General features: G+C 40.7%; 1 protein-coding gene across 6 annotated transcripts in view; it reads right to left on the minus strand.

Moving 5' to 3' along the window:
• Window positions 1-16,059, minus strand: part of tnfaip8l3 (tumor necrosis factor, alpha-induced protein 8-like 3) — a 109,123-nt gene that overhangs the window by 34,085 nt on the left and 58,979 nt on the right. The window contains exon 1 of one of the 6 annotated variants that reach the window (XM_048616061.1): window positions 1,135-1,190. The exons of the other annotated variants lie outside the window; for them this stretch is intronic. The gene's annotated coding sequence lies outside the window, so the exon portion shown is untranslated. Of the gene's footprint in view, window positions 1-1,134; window positions 1,191-16,059 lie in introns of those variants that run through there. 6 annotated transcript variants of the gene reach the window in all.

Raw genomic sequence — 16,059 nt, forward strand, 5'->3', positions numbered from 1 at the left:
GGTGCTAGAATACCGATACACGGCCAACAGTTGTGGATATCTTAGTGAAAGCAACGTCCCATCTGCCAGCTTAAACATTGACTCATTGCTCCATGGACTACAAGATACAATTAACCAGGACTTCTTTGACTGCACCTTCCAAATCCATAATCTCTACTAGAAACATAAGGGCAGCAGTGTTTTGTTGCTTCTTCGTAGCCTACCATCCTGGCTTGCATGTACATTGATGTTTTGTCATTGTCGCTCAGTCAAAATCCTGCCTCTCAGTATGTGGACTGAAATGGTTCATGAAGATGACCTAACCACCACCTAAGGATGTTAGGAGGCATGTTTGACCAATATTAAAAACAATCTATGCTAAGTAATATGTCCGTATTCATTGTACCTTTGATTAATTTTGGAAGAAAACTATCTATTTGTAATAAGTCAATTATTAATAAAAAAATGAAAGCAAAATACTGCAGATGCTGGAAATCTGAAACAAACACAGGGAATGCTGGAGGAACTCAGCAGGTCTAGCAGCACCTGTGGTGACAGAAACACAGTGAACATTTTGAGTCTAGTTTGACTCTTCTTTAGAATCGAAAGGTGTTGGCAAATAGGTTCTTCACACCAGACTCAGAACATTAACTCAATTTCTATCTTCACAGATGCTGCCAGATGTAGTGAATTAACAGAAAGAGCCATATGCTGATGGAGATTCAAGTGAGTGCAAAACAGAAATTGAGTAGTGTCCATGACTGAGCCTTTGAACAGTGACTAATGCCATGTTTTACTGATCCATTGAGATATTTATATAGTCCTACATTTGTTTTTAGAAATTCCACATCAACCGAACAACTAAACATAATGAAAGCATTTTGTAAATATGGTATCCATTAATTTGTAGTCATCATTAAAAAGGCAGTACCCTTTTTAATTAGAACCCTTTTTAATTAGAACCCTTTTTTGATGGTTTATTTAGTTGATCTTTGTCCAGCAATGCTTTACTTAGCCCAATTAAAAGAGTCACATTATAGAAAATAAGCACTCAGTACACCAACTTTTGCAAGGGTTTCTTAGTGAATATATATTTATCATTGCTGAAGACGATGCTCTGTAAATAAAGATTTTAAGGTAGATTTTTTTTCTGACCTAATTACAAAGGGTTGGTGGTGGTGAAGTCATCAATCAGGAGGAGCCATTTCTCCAGTTTCCACATCCCTGTGAGTAAAAGATTAGCATAAAGCAATTACTGCCAAATCATACTGGGTTAAGTAAGGCAATCTTAAGCACGGTTTTCATCTTTGCTTTGTGCAGATAGTAATGTGTTTTTGAAATATTCTGATGCTACAGAAGCAGCTTCACAATTTTGATTGGTTAAGGGGGACTGCCTCTTTTAGCAGCTCTTTCCAGTCCCTAATTGGAGTCAAAAGTATTAAGTATTGTTCATAGCTCAGTGTGTCCTTGTGTCTTAATAACGTAAGCAGTCAGTGTAACTGGCTTGGGGTAATTTTGACTTTGGCCAAATGAATTGCAGAGATGTTACAAAGTCACTGGATCTTTGACGTCCACCTTATCCAAACATTGCATCAAAAAGATACCACCTTGACTAACATGGCACACTTCAGTGATGTACTGAGATCGTAACATAGATAGTGTTTTCAAGTTCTTGGCTGAGTTTTGAAGGGAAAAATCTCCGACTCTGAGACAAACTTGCTACCACCGAACCAACCTGACACAAGGGAACGACCAGTGAACAAATTATTGGTGGAGAAAAGATCCTGAAAATGTTGCTGCTGCTGTCCGGAGAGCTGCTCTAAGGTATCCAGCTGAGGGTGTCCACAGTTACACAAACTAACCTGATAACATGGACAGATATATAGAAAGACATGTAAGTAGTATATACATCTTGGCAGGCTGCGAGATTGGTGTAGGGTGATACTTGTTTGAGGCTTTAAAGATTAAAACAGAAGCTTTTCAATAATTCAGAGCTGCACAGACATTTTTGACCTGATTTATTATTTCACATGTGCCTGGTACAGTGAAAAGTTTTGTTTTGCGTGCAGTGCAGGCAGGTCATACCGTACAAAATGCATTAGGCTAACAGAACAGAGCTACAGAGAAGGTGCACAAACAGCGATATCAGACTGAGAGGAGACAATATCCATTTAGTTACATCAAGAGACATAACTACGATAATGGATATAAAAGTGGAAACCCGTTAATGTTTCCAGGAGATATTTGCTGTAAATGGGAGCCTGTTTGTATTTCCAAGGGACATGGGCACAGCATGAGCTTGATTGGCCTTCGAATGGAAAGCGATTATCCGAGCTGGGAAACTGATTCAGCCTTTTAATGAGACATCGATACTGTAATTGTCATGTTTACAGTCATGTGCCAAACAGTGAACTGCAAAATGTATAACAATGTAAAGAAATCTTGGTGTGTTGAACAGTCTCCCTCGAACTGCACTCCCACATGCACATGGTAGAATATTTGCTTTGTTTGAGCCCCTAAGAGTCTCCATGTTGAGTGTTGGTTGAAACACTACAGAAGTACATCACATGGTTCCTGTGCCATCCTAACTCGCCCACTGTAGCTGGTCTGCAACTGCTCTGTGATATCCATCATCCAATTACACATAGCTTGACCTCTTTTACATCTGCCCCTCACTTTGTCTTCTGGAAGAGATCTCTGTAGCTCTTGGGTATTGATCAAATAGCCAAAAAACTGACATTTTCTTTACTGGACGTCGCATTTTAGAGTTCTTTGAATACAGAGGGAACTAGCCATTTGGATACAGAACTGGCTCAAAGGTAGAAGACAGAGGCTGGTAGTGGAGGGTTGCTTTTCAGACTGGAGGCCTGTGACAAGCAGTGTGCCACAAGGATCAGTGATGGGTACACTCCTTTTCGCCATTTATATAAATGATTTCGATGTGAACACAGCAGGTATGATTAGTAAGTTGCCGACGACAACAAAATTAGAGGTGTAGAGGATAGCGAAGATGGTTAACTCAGAGTACAATGGGATCTTGATTAGATGGGTCAATGGGCAGAGGAGTGGCAGATGGAGTTTAAGTTAGATAAATGTGAGGTGCTGCATTTTGGAAAGGCAAATCAGGACAGGACTTATACACTTAATGGTAAGGTCCTGGTGAGTGTTGCTGAACAAAGAGACCTTGGAGTGCAGGTTCATAGTTCCTTGAAAGTGGAATTGCAGGTGGATAAGACAGTGAAGAAGGCATTTGGTATGCTTGACTTTATTGCTCAGTGCATTGAGTATAGGAGTTGGGATGTCATGTTGCAGCTGCATAGGTCATTGGTTAGGCCACTATTGAAATACTGTGTGCAATTCATAACATCCTGCGAGTGTTCAGAAAAGATCTTCTGAATAGGAAGGATGTTGTGAATCTTGAAAGCGTTCAGAAAAGATTTACAAGGACATTGCCAGGTCGGAGGGGTTGAGCTATAGGGAGAGGCTGAATAGGCTGGGGCTATTTTCCCTGGAGTGTCGGAGGCTGAGGGGTGACCTTATTAGAGTTTTATAAAATCATGAGGGGCATGGATAGGGTGAATAGACAAGGTCTTTTCCCTGGGGTGGGGAAATCCAAAACTAGAGGGCATAGGTTTATGATGAGAGGGGAAAGATTTAAAAAGGGCCTGAGGGGCAACATTTTCACACAGAGGGTGGTGCGTGTATGGAATGAGCTGCCAGAGGAAGTGGTGGAGGCTGGTACAATTACAACATTTAAAAAGCATCTGATGGGTATATGAATAGGAAGGGTTTAGAGGGATATGGGCTAAATGCTGGCAAATGGGGCTAGCTTAATTTAGAATATCTGGTCGGCATGGACGAGTTGGACCAAAGGGATCTGTATCCATGCTGTACAGCTCTATGACTCAATGTCACCATCTGAAAATTGATTTTTTTTTAGTGTAGGTACTAAAATATACATTTCAAAGGCTTCCATTTTTGTCCATAGATTTTTGCTTATTTTCCACGTTTCTGAGGCAAATGGGAAAGTGGATAGAATGTTGCATGAGTTCTTTTCCTTGTTAAAACCTTGAGTTTTGTTGTTGTTAACATACACATCATCTTCACAAATTACTTTTGACTGCTGCATCACATCTGTCATGTTCTGTTATCAGTTGTCACTAAAAGACAAACTTAATCTACTAATTCCAGTATAGCACCATCCAGCTCAATCTGCACACTAGTTTCTCCTAATGAATTCATTATAATTACTATTTTCTTTTAGATTTTGGTGTTTGCACTTAATCCATATTCTAAACTTCTAGATTTTTGTTGACCTATGATATTTTGTGAAGCCTTTTTGGATTCTGCAAGAAACACTGTGTCATCAGCATACCACAAGTTTCTTATGTTCTTGCCTGCAATTTGTACTCCTGAAAATAGAACCATTATTTAGAGAATAAGGAGTGTGTGTACAGACTGAATAATTTTGACAACAGTACTATGATGATATTATGGTTTTAAGAGGTGTATTTTGTCCCTTTTTTTAAACGGAGAGGTTGGGAGAGAGGTACCAACAAAGTAAACAGCTTGTGAGGCCTTGGAGTATTTTTTTGGTTAGAACAATAGAAGCAGCATGAAGGGGTGGGGTCAAGCTCCCACAGAACCAGGATGTTAGTTTAACTTTCAGCAGTTTCTGGGATCTTGAAGCTGATGTGGAAGCTCTTATTCCTTTCTCTGTTACAGCTAAAAGCTGGGGTTCTCTTCCTGCTGCTAGAATTGTATATGAATTTGGCTTTGCCAAGGGTGTGTTTATGCAATGTTACTATGTTGGAGCAGTTGCTGTTTAGTAGTTTAACAAAAAATTTCTGTTAACTTTTCCAATAGAGTTAATTTATTCCGATTCTTCTTTCTTTTGTTTGTATTTTACCTATAGTGTAAGGATAAAGTGTGTTTTGCTTCAAGCCTGGTAATTCGGCCAATTGAATTGCATCAAGAACACATTACCTTACATTTGCCTTTAAAAAAAATAAGAAATGTTAGGGTCTAGGTTATCTTCTTCAAATATTCTGAGGGGGTTTAGTCTGGCCCATAACAGTACACATCTTTGTCATATTTCCTCTCTTCACTTGACACACGTCTGATTTTCCTTCCTTTAGGCTGATGCTCATTATTTGGTCCCAGTATAGTCTCTAGATTAATCGCACATCTGTACTGTTAATGTCACATTTTAGCAAAATCTTTAATAACTTTTGTGCTGAAGATGATTGAATGTTTTTTTCACAGTCTATGAAGTATATGTAGATGTTTTTGATTACTTCTAGATATTTATCAAAGGTTATTCTTAGGCTAGGAAATCTCTCTCATATTCCTACTCCAGGTCTAAATCCAAAGTTATTCGCCAATCTCTGCTTTAGAAATTTAATAATCATAAAAAAGTCACACCATTTAAATCGGAAACTGTGATATTGTAGCCATTATGGAGACATAGCTGCAGGATGGTCAAGACTGGAAACTAAACCTACCAGGCTATAAAGTTTATAGGAGGGATAGAGAGGGGGTGTAGTAGCATTACTGATTAGAGACAGAATCACTTCTATGATGATGGAGGATGTAATGAGGGGAAAGCATCCAATGGAGACTGTTTGCGTGGAACCGAAGAACCATAGAAGGAACTAAAACCACAATATGTATCATAAATAGACTACCTGGTAGCAGCTCAGAAGTGCTAGATTGTATAAATGCTGAAATTAGGCAACTATTCAGCAAAGGAGGAGTAGTATTAATGGGGGATTTTAATCTTAACATAACAAGCATCTGCCAGAAGGATTGTGAAGAGTGTGTCCAGAATAGTTTCCTATGGCAATATGTCTTGGGATGTAACAAGGGGATAAGTAATATTGAATCTAGTAATGAGCAATGAGCTTGATTTAATTAGAGACCTAGTTGTTTGTGAGTATTTGTTAAATAGTGAACATAATGCGATCGAGTTTCATGTCGACTTTGTAAGAGATAAGCAAAGATTGGAGTCTAGGTTTTTGGATTCAAGTGAAGCAGATATAAATGGGATGAAGCAGAGACTGTCGACAGTAAACTGGAAAGCTCTGATAATGCTTTGAACAGAAGGTCAGTGAAATGATGTCACCTATTCCAACAGCCTCGGATGCACCTGTACCCAGAGTCACTGCTGCAGACATTAGATCAGCCTTTTTGAGAGTGAACCCACGGAAAGCAACTGGCTCGGATGGAGTCCCCTGCCGTGCACTCAGATCCTGTGTGGACCAGCTGGCAGGAGTATTCACAGACTTCTTTAACCTCTCCTTACTGCGAACTGAAATCCCCACTTGCTTCAAGAAGACCACCATCATCCCAGTGCCAAACAAAACACATGTGACGTGCCTTAATGACTACTGCCCCGTGACTCTGACCTCCATTATTATGAAGTACTTCAAGAGGTTAGTCATGGCTCACATCAGCTCAAGCCTACCAAACTGCCTTGATCCTTGAAAATTCGCCTACTAGCACAACAGATCCACAGCAAACACCATCTCCCTGGCCTAACACTCATACCTGGAACATCTGGATAACAAGGATACGTATGTCAGGCTCCTATGTATTGACTATAGTTCCAACTTCAACACCATAATTCTAAACAAATTCATCTCTAAACTCTGAGACCCAGGTTGTGGCTCCCTGCTCTGTAACTGGATCCTCGACTTCCTGACCCATAGACCACAATCAGTAAGAATAGCCAACAATACCTCCTCCACCATCATCCCCAACACCAGTGCCCCGCAAGGCTGCGTACTAAGCCCCCGTACTAAGTACTCCTTATACACTCATGACTGTGTGGCCAAATTCTGCCCCAACTCCATTCACAAGTTTGCTGACGACACCGCTGTTGGAGGGTGGATCTCAAACAATGACAAGACAGAATATAAGACAGTGCTTAGCGGCATGGTGTAAAGACAACAATTTCTCCATCAACGTCAGCAAAACAAAGGAGCTAGTCATTGACTTCAGGAAGCGGAGTGGAGGGCACGCCCCTGTCTGCATCAATGGTGCTGAGGTGGAGATGGTTGACGGTATCAAGATCCTGGGAGGGATGATCACCAACAGTCTGTCTGTCAATGCGACAGTCAAGAAAGTACGACAATGTCTCTATTTCCTCAGGTGGCTAAGGAAATTTGGCATGTCCACAAGAACACTTACCAATTTTACAGACGCACCATAAAAAACATTCTATCTGGATGCATCACAGCTTGGTTTGGCAACTGCTGTTCTCAAGACTGCAGAGATTTATAAACACAGCCCAGTCCATCACGCAAACCAGCCTTCAATCCATTGACTCCATCTATACTTCCCGCTGCCTCAGAAAGCAACCAACTTAATCAAAGACCCTTCCCACCCTGGTTATATTCTCTTCCATTCTCTTCCATTGGGCAGAAGATATAAATCTCTGTATACACATATGAATAAGTTCAAGAACAGCTTCTTCCCTGCCGTTATTAGACCTCTAAATGGACCTCTCAAATTTTAAATTTAATGTTGATCTGAATCTCTCTGCACCATCTCTCCAGTCGTAACATTGTATTCCTCGGTCTATTCTGTTGCCCTGATGCACTTTGTATGGTGTGATCTGCCTGTACTGCATGCAAAACAAAACTTTTCATTGTACCGAGGTACATGTGACAATAATAAATCAAATCAAATAATATGTAAAACAACCTAGGAACAGTAGAGGGTGTTCAAAGAAACATTTAATGCTATTCAGAAGCAGTTTGTACCCATGAGAATGAAAAGCTCCACCTCACAAAAGAAACAGCCATGGACAGCTAAGGAGATAAGGAACAGCATAAACTTAAAAGAAAGGGCTTATAAAAACAGAAGGAATAGTACAGATCCCACAGAATGGTACAAAAACAAAGACCAACAAAGGGCCCAAAGCAGTTTCTGAGAGTGGCTTAAAAGAATTGTGAAAGGAAACATACAAGAGATGTAGAAGAGATCTTCTTGTTATATAAAGGGAAAGCAGCTGATTAAAAGCACTACTGAAAGCCATGGGAAAATGAGTGAAATGCTGAACAATTATTTTCCTTCAGTATTCACTACAGAAAAAGAGAATAGCTTGCCAGAAAGTCTAAAGAAATTAAGGGAAGATCAAGAAGAGTTCTAAATAAAATTACAAGTAAATTATCAATATTAGAGAAATTAATGGAACTGAAGAGTGAAAAATCCCCAGGACCTGATGGTTTCCCTCCACGGTGTTAAAGAAGGTAGGAGAATACATTGCTGACACCCAAACCATAATCTTTCAGAATTCTCTGGATTCAGGAGTTGTACCTCTGGATAGGAAATTTGTTCATGTCTTGCCACTCTTTAAGAAGGGTGACAGAGTGGAAACCAGGGAATTACAGACAAGTTAGCCTGATATCAGTGGTGGGAAAATTGTTGGAGGTTATAATCCAGAATGTGTTAATTGATCACCTTGCAAAATTTCAGTTAACTGGGGAGCATCAACATGGATTCATGAAGGGTAGGTGGTGGACAAAGGTAAGGCAATGGATGTTGTTTATATGGACTTCCAGAAGACTCTGATAAAGTGCCACACAAGAGATTATTAGCTAAAGTGGAAACCCACTGAATTCAGGACAAATCATTGACATGCACAGGAATTGTTTGAGTAGCAGGAATTAAAGGGTAAGTCTTCAAATTGGCAGAATGTGACTAGTGGTATCCTGAAGGTATCTGTGTTGGGGGCCTAAAGTTCACAATATTCATTAACGACTTGGATATTGGCATAAAAAGTCAAATATCCACATTTGCAGATGACACAATGTTGGGTAGCATTGTGGACAGTTTTGACAACGGCATAAAATTACAACAGGATATTGGTAGATTAGATGAATGGGCAAAGCCGTGGCAGACAGATTTTAATATAAGCAAGTGTGAGGTTAGTCATTTCGACTGAAAAACGATAGATCAGGGTTTTTTTTAGAAGGCATAATGTTAAATACAGTAAAGCATGGCCTAATTAGGGATAGTCAGCATGACTTTGTGCAGGGCGGCTCATGTCTTACTAATTTGATTGAATTTTTTGAGGAGGTGATGAAGGTGATCGATGAGGGTAGAGCAGTGGATGTAGTTTAACAGGAATTTTAGATAGGCTTTTGACAAGGTCCCTCATGGTAGGCTTATCCAGAAGATTAAGATGCATGGGATCTACAGTGACTTGGCTGCATGGATTCTGAATTGGCTTGCCTATAGAACTCAGAAGGTAGCAGTGGTCAAAGGGTGTTTATCAGGCTATAGGTCTGTGACTAGCGGTATTCTGCAGGGATCCATACTGGGACCCCTGCCGATTGTGATATATTTATATATATATGACTTGGATGAAAATGTAGATGGGTGGGTTAGTAAGTTTGCAGATGATACAAAGATCAGTAGGGTTGTGGACAGCATAGTAGGTTGCTAAAGGATACAGCAGGATATAGATCAGTTGCAAATATGGGCAGAGAAATGGCAGACGGAGTTTAATCCATCTAAGTGTGAGGTGCTGGGAGATCAAATGTTAAGGAGAAGTATACAGTGAATGACAGGACCCTAAACAGCATTGATGTACAGAGCGATCTTGGGGTGAAGTCTCGAACTTAATTTCCAAGGTGGCTTGAAGCAATTTGAAAACATGTCTCCGGATGCTGGAACCAAATCTTAGATTTTCCATTCCAATACCATAACCACTAGACAAGCTTTTGGTGATGGAGAGCAGACATGTACTTGCCTTTACATTGTCCCTGGTCAAATGCCGGAAATCAGAGATAAGCAGAAGATTTTTTTTTCCCTAAAAGCAGTATTAATTATTATGAGTGACTTCAAAATAGCAATGCTTAGGGTTTGATCAGTTATATTTTATCCACATCTGCTGGCATTAATTTAATCCTACCTTGAAAGTTTATTTCACTGTAGAGGTTATATAAATACAATGTTTAGTGAAGCACATTGGACTAATTTTAGATGGCTCTTAAGTGATGAGTTAATTAAGGAAATATGTCGAAAAAGTCTCACCAAAAATGACTTAGTAGTTTATGTTTTGATCTACTTCACAAGCATTATCACATGATGTTTGTTGAGTCTGGAACTTTAACATAAGCAGGTTAGAAGAAATTTTTTTTTTAACCTAGGTACAGTTTTAATTTGCTTTGTTTGTTAAATCTGGAAAATTTTGAAGGCAATGTTCTGATTTTGTTTCTGAAATACAAGCCTTCCTGGATGGATGCCTTCGTGATCGAATGCTGGCATCCCTAAAACTATTGGCAGATGTTGTGCCATTGGAGTGTGAAAACATCACCTCTCTTCCCTCTGTCCCTAGGGAAAGTGAATGCCATTTATCTCTTTATCCAAACATGTTAGATATCAAGCTCACTTACCAAAGATCGGATCTTCTCCAGGGCCTTCCCCTGCAATCAAAGACCCTAAGAATGGAGGTCCAGCCAACTGAGAGCAGCTGGTCCATTTGAAAAGAGAATTTTAAATGGTAGCACCACCAGTGAGGTGGTGGCCACCGCTGGTATGACACCCAGGATTGTTACTGGATCCCACAGCAGACGTGTGTGTTGTCATGAAAGGCGGTCCATGAGTTCGGGGTTATCGGAATGTTAGGGATTTGTGGAGGAAGGATCGACAGTAAGAGCAAAGAGTGAGTCCCTCTTCCTGATGCCGGTTCCCTCGATCAGGGGCTGAAAGGCTTTAGGGAACTATGTGTGGGTTTGCTTGATGTGCTCCTGCAATAGCGAGCTTCATGCCTGCTCTTACAATAATACCATCATGGTTAGCATGAGGCTCCTTAACGGGCATTTATTTCCCACTTAATGCCCTCAATTGGCAGTGGGGTGGGAAGGTTGTCCATGGGCCTTCCCCATTATGGACTTAACTAGGGTAGAAATGCCCAGCTGCCTGCTTAAATGCCCCCATCAAACCCACCACAGAGATGGGCCCAAGATTTTGCTACACAGTCAGCACTCATCTATATGTATTTCACAAAAATCACAATTTTGCCTTAATATACTCTTTATATATTATTACTCCAGCAGTCAACCATCGTTCACTGGCAACAATGTTAGCAAGGCCAATAGAGAATCACCAATTAACCTCCTTGTGGAGCTTGTTTGGTACGAATCCCTTTGGTAATAGGCACTGGCCCTTTATAAGGCAGACCCTTTAGCGCCTTCTGATGGCACAGTGGTAGTGTACCTACCCCTAGACCTGGAGGCCCAGATTTAAGTCCCACCTGTTCCAGAGGTGTGTAATAACATCTCTGAACTGGTTAATTAGGAGAACAGGTTAAATACAAAAAAAAAGTGAGCGGAATTCTGAACTTGCTGATACAAAACAACAAAAACAAAACTGCTGAGGCTGAGGGCTCAATTGGAAACTCAAGAAGCACGATAACACAGATCCTTATTAGGGAGGGGTAATATGTACAGCAAAGATAGGTGAGAAAAAGGGAAAAAAACAGGCAGAAACTGGGGCCCTCTTGTGGCACAGTGGTAGTGTCCCTGCCTCTTGATTGGGAAACCCAGGTTCATGTCTCACCTGCTCCAGAGATGTGTAATTACATCTCTGAACAGGTTGATTAGGAAAAATAGGTTAATTAAGGAAAAAAGGCAGACCCATTCTCTTCCACGGTTATGTTGATGTCCTTGGAGAAGGAGCTGTTGAGGTGTTTAGAGAGAGATGGGCACCACCAGGGTAAGTGCTTTATTTCCCCCTCCTAACTCTATTTTGACTTATCCCTTCCCTCTCCCCCCACCTCCCCCTCACTTTTGATGGTTTCCATAGTGGCCTTTGCTTGTGAATATTTAATTGGCTACAGGATGATCACTGGTGGTGGTTAGCAGATTTAAAAAAAAGTGAAAAAGACAATAAAAAATCACAGTGATTTTGGTGGTTGGGAAATTACTCTGTGGTGCGTGAGAGCACCTCTGGGTGTACGGAATAAAAAAGGCAGACCCAGTAATAGCTTAAAAAATGTCACTGTGCCTTCATTTCTCAGACCTTTAAGTATAGGAGTTGGGATGTCATGTTGAGGTCGTACTGGACGTTGATGAGGCCTCTTCTGGAGTACTGCATCCAGTTCTGGTCACCGTGTTATAGGAAGGATATTATTAAGCTAGAGAGGGTTCAGAAAAGATTTACCAGGATGTTGCTAGGGACGGAGGGTTTGACTTATAAGGAGAGGCTGGCTAGGCTGGGACTTCTTTCACTGGAGTGTAGGAGGTTGAGGGGTGATCTTCTAGAGCTTTATAAAAGCATGAGGGGCATAGATAAGGTGAATGACAGATGTCTTTTCCCTAGGGTTGGGGATTTCAAGACTAGGGGACATGTTTTTAAGGCGGCAGGAGAGAGATTTGAAAAAGACATGAGGGGTGAGCCTGCACCACCATTCAATACAATCATGGCAATCTCAGTATCCCATTCCCGCCCTCTCCCTGTACCCCTTTATCCCTGTAGCTGTAAGGGCCATGCCCAGCTCCCTCCAGAATATATCTAATGAACCGGCCCCAACAGCTTCGTGTGGGAGAGAATTCCACAGGTTCATAACTCTGAGTTAAGAAATTCTTCCTCATCTCAGGCCTGAATGACGTGCCCCGAGGGCAAACAAGGGCAAAGCATTTATAATGGAAAAAAACTGACGTAAAAATGTAGCAGCAGAAATTAAGATTCTGTAGACAGGAAATTTGTTTGGATATTGAAAAGGCTAAAGACTTTAGCCTATCATACACTGGTATAGTTTTTCGTTAAGGCTTTCCTCAGTACGGACAAGATATACAGATCTACAGTTTGGATGTTCCCCTAAATTTAAGCTGTCTAGCTATGTAAAATCTAACCTTTTGAAACCTCCTGATGTAAATCACCATTTCCGACTGAATTTTAAAAAGCAAGCACATATCTTAATTTTTTAATCAATCAGAAATTCATCAGCAAAGCTGTCAAGCTTAACGTTTATATCAGAAAAAAAGTAATTTCCGGCTATTTTACTTCCAACCTCAGTTTGTTGCCTTGTTTCAGAAAACCTGTGGTCCAGTGACTCATTGATTTTACACCTTTCTGTATTTTTAAGTAAATTTTCCAATGGATACTTACTAACAGTTGCAACCAAATTGCATTGTTTGCATTTAGTAGTCCGGCTGTTTCTTTCCCATGTGAGAAACTCACTAAATTATTTCATACTTTTAAGGTCTTACAACTAAACACCACAGGCACAGCACCTCGAACACAAAGAGGTACGTGTTCACTGTGCTGTGTAGTGATGTGAACAATTAATAAGATTCAGATGTACTATACCTCTATGATGGTTGCACTGCTGGAACACTGTCTTTGCAAAATAAATGTGGGAAAAAAAAAACCTCTCCTGGCACACAACATTTTGAAACTAATGCCCTAAGTTTTGGAATCTCAGTTCAGGAAAAGACAAAGAATATGAGGAAAAACAAAACAGCAGCAGAAGAATCATTGCTAAACTGGAAATTAAATGATGCCTGCAAGACTTAGCTAGCTCTTTGCTAATGAGCAATTATTTTTACTGTAACAAGCACAATGTTATCAGCCAAGAGCACAACTCTTGGTATTCTTGTACGCAAAACTGATTAAAAGGTAGTCTCATTTGTCTTTTCATCAGTGTTTTGAAAATGATTGGTGCTGGCTGGAATTTGGTCTGACAATATTACTTATGACATTCAGAGATTGGGTGCAATTTAGGTTGTTAATGGAACTTTTGATACAAAGAAACGTACGTAGGCTCCAGCAGTTCACCATGTCTTCGGTCCAAGCCTCAGTATATCCTATTTTGTGTTTACAGTCAATAGTTGCACTTCTGAAAACTCTGGTTGTTCTCTGGATGTGTTTGGCAATTGGTAATTTGTCTTATCCTATTAGTCCGTTTTCTATGCGTGCAAAGCTTCTATTATTGCATTGGCACATTTAAAGTTTGCAAGAATGTGTTTGCCTGAAGGCACCAATTCTTGCTGTGTTTTGATTCTGCAAGAGACAGAAGCTGTCTAATATTCCACCTTAGGTACCCCTCTTCACAAGCAAATCTAAACTTAGGGACGGTTTTATTCTGCACTCAGCAGTTTCTGCTTTTTTCACTCATTACGGATGAACAAGAAGAAGTCACTGGCTGGTGGGCACAGAGTGGAAAGGTCCATTGAGTGTGGATTGCTCTGGAGAAATGTTACAACAAATCCAAAACTATGTTTAATTTCTATCTCTCCTTAGCCCAGGGCTACTGCCCTCATTTCTAGCCACACAAGTTGCTGCCCAAACTGAGATCAGTTAATGGAGCAAAAGCTAGTTATCAAGCCTGGGATCTGTACTATACACCACATGGCTCTACACCACTTCTCATGTGACAATATCCAAAGAATGTTAGAAGATTCTAGATCAAAAGAATATAACGCATTGATAAAAATTGTAAAGTGCTTATAGTTTTGTTTTCTTAACAGCAACACAACCATGACAAAGAATTGTTCCTATTAGGTAAAGGCTTTATAAGTTTCAGACATAAACAACAGCAAATGTTTCTTTTAAGATCATGACACTGTGAAAATACATAGTTGCTGTAAGTCTCATTTCCCCCTACATCTGTGAGAGTTAATAAAAAGTCATTATTTCCTGCAATAATTGCCTGCTATGCAAACCAATAAACATTGTGGGTTTTGTATGAAGGAAGTACAGAATAAACCAAAAGAAACACTGCTTTTACAGAGATAACAAGGTGTAGAGCTGGATGAACACAGCAGGCCAAGCAGCATCAGTGGAGCAGAAAAGCTGACGGTTCGGGCCTAGACTTAAAGTCAAATAAAAGCAAAATACTGCGAATGTTGGAAATCTGAAATAAGCAGAGAAAATGCTGGTGAAACACAGCAGGTCTGGCAGCAGCTGTGAAGACAGACAGAGTTAATGTTGTGTCCAGAATGACTCTAACATCAGAATCAAAATATTTATCTTGTTTCTCTCTCCACAGATTCTACCAGACCTGCTGAGTTTCTCCGGCACTTTCTCTTTTTATTTCTAACTGAAACTGATCTTCTCTTCTTCACAGACATGCCCTCAGGATAGCCGATTTTTAAAAATATTTCACAGGAAGTGGGCAATGCTGGCTAGGCCAGTATTTATGCCCGATTTCTACATGCCCTGGCAAAGCTGGTGATAAGGCCCCTTCCTGAACCTTTGCAGTTTGTGTGGTGCAGATACACCCACAGTGTAAAAAGATACAAAAAGATAAATGGCAAAGTTACCATAGTCTTACCAGAGTGCAGGGCTGCTCTCTCAGAGACAGAGAAAGATGACTGGTGTTAGTTTAACCTGAGGGTCACCAGGTCTCGGGTGAGGGGAGAAGTTGAGAAGGCAAGTCCTTCATAGTGACTGTGTGAAAGGAATGGTGATATAATTCCAATAGTCAGAATGGTATGTAGCTTGGAGAGCAACTTGTAGATGCTGGTTTTCTTATGTATTAGCTGTGCTTGTCCTTCTAGGCAGTAAGAGGTCATGAATTTGGAAGGTGTTGTTGACAGAATGTTGGTAAGTTACTGCAATGCATCTTTGTGATGGTATACAGTGCTGCCACTGTGGGGAGCGAGAAGTGAGTGTTGAAGTTGGTACATGGGACATGTATCTAGCAGGTTGCTTTGTCCTGAAAGATGTCAGCTTATTGAGTGTTGTTGGAGCTGCACCAACCAGGCAAATGGGGAGTATTCCATCACCGTCTTGACATGCCTCCTAAATGATGGCCAGGCTTTCAGAAGTCAGGAGGTGAGATACTCAAACCACAATTCTTAGCTTTTGACCTGCTCTTGTAGCCAATGTATCCACAAGGCTGATCCAGTTCAGTAGGTCCTGAGACGGTGGAGCAGTTCAATGCATGATCTGCAGACTTTGCCACATCTGCAGCATGTGATGCTGGAAGGATCAAGTATATGGGTTGTTCGGAGGCTTCTGTGCTCCCTTAGACAACTCAAATGCACCTCGGCGCGTTCCGATGTATTGGGGGTCATCCTAAAATAAGCCCTCTTCATTTTGCTCAGTCACAAGCCAAAGCCT

This window comes from Rhincodon typus, chromosome 33 (assembly GCF_021869965.1).
Source record: "Rhincodon typus isolate 14 chromosome 33, sRhiTyp1.1, whole genome shotgun sequence".
NCBI lineage: Eukaryota > Metazoa > Chordata > Chondrichthyes > Orectolobiformes > Rhincodontidae > Rhincodon > Rhincodon typus.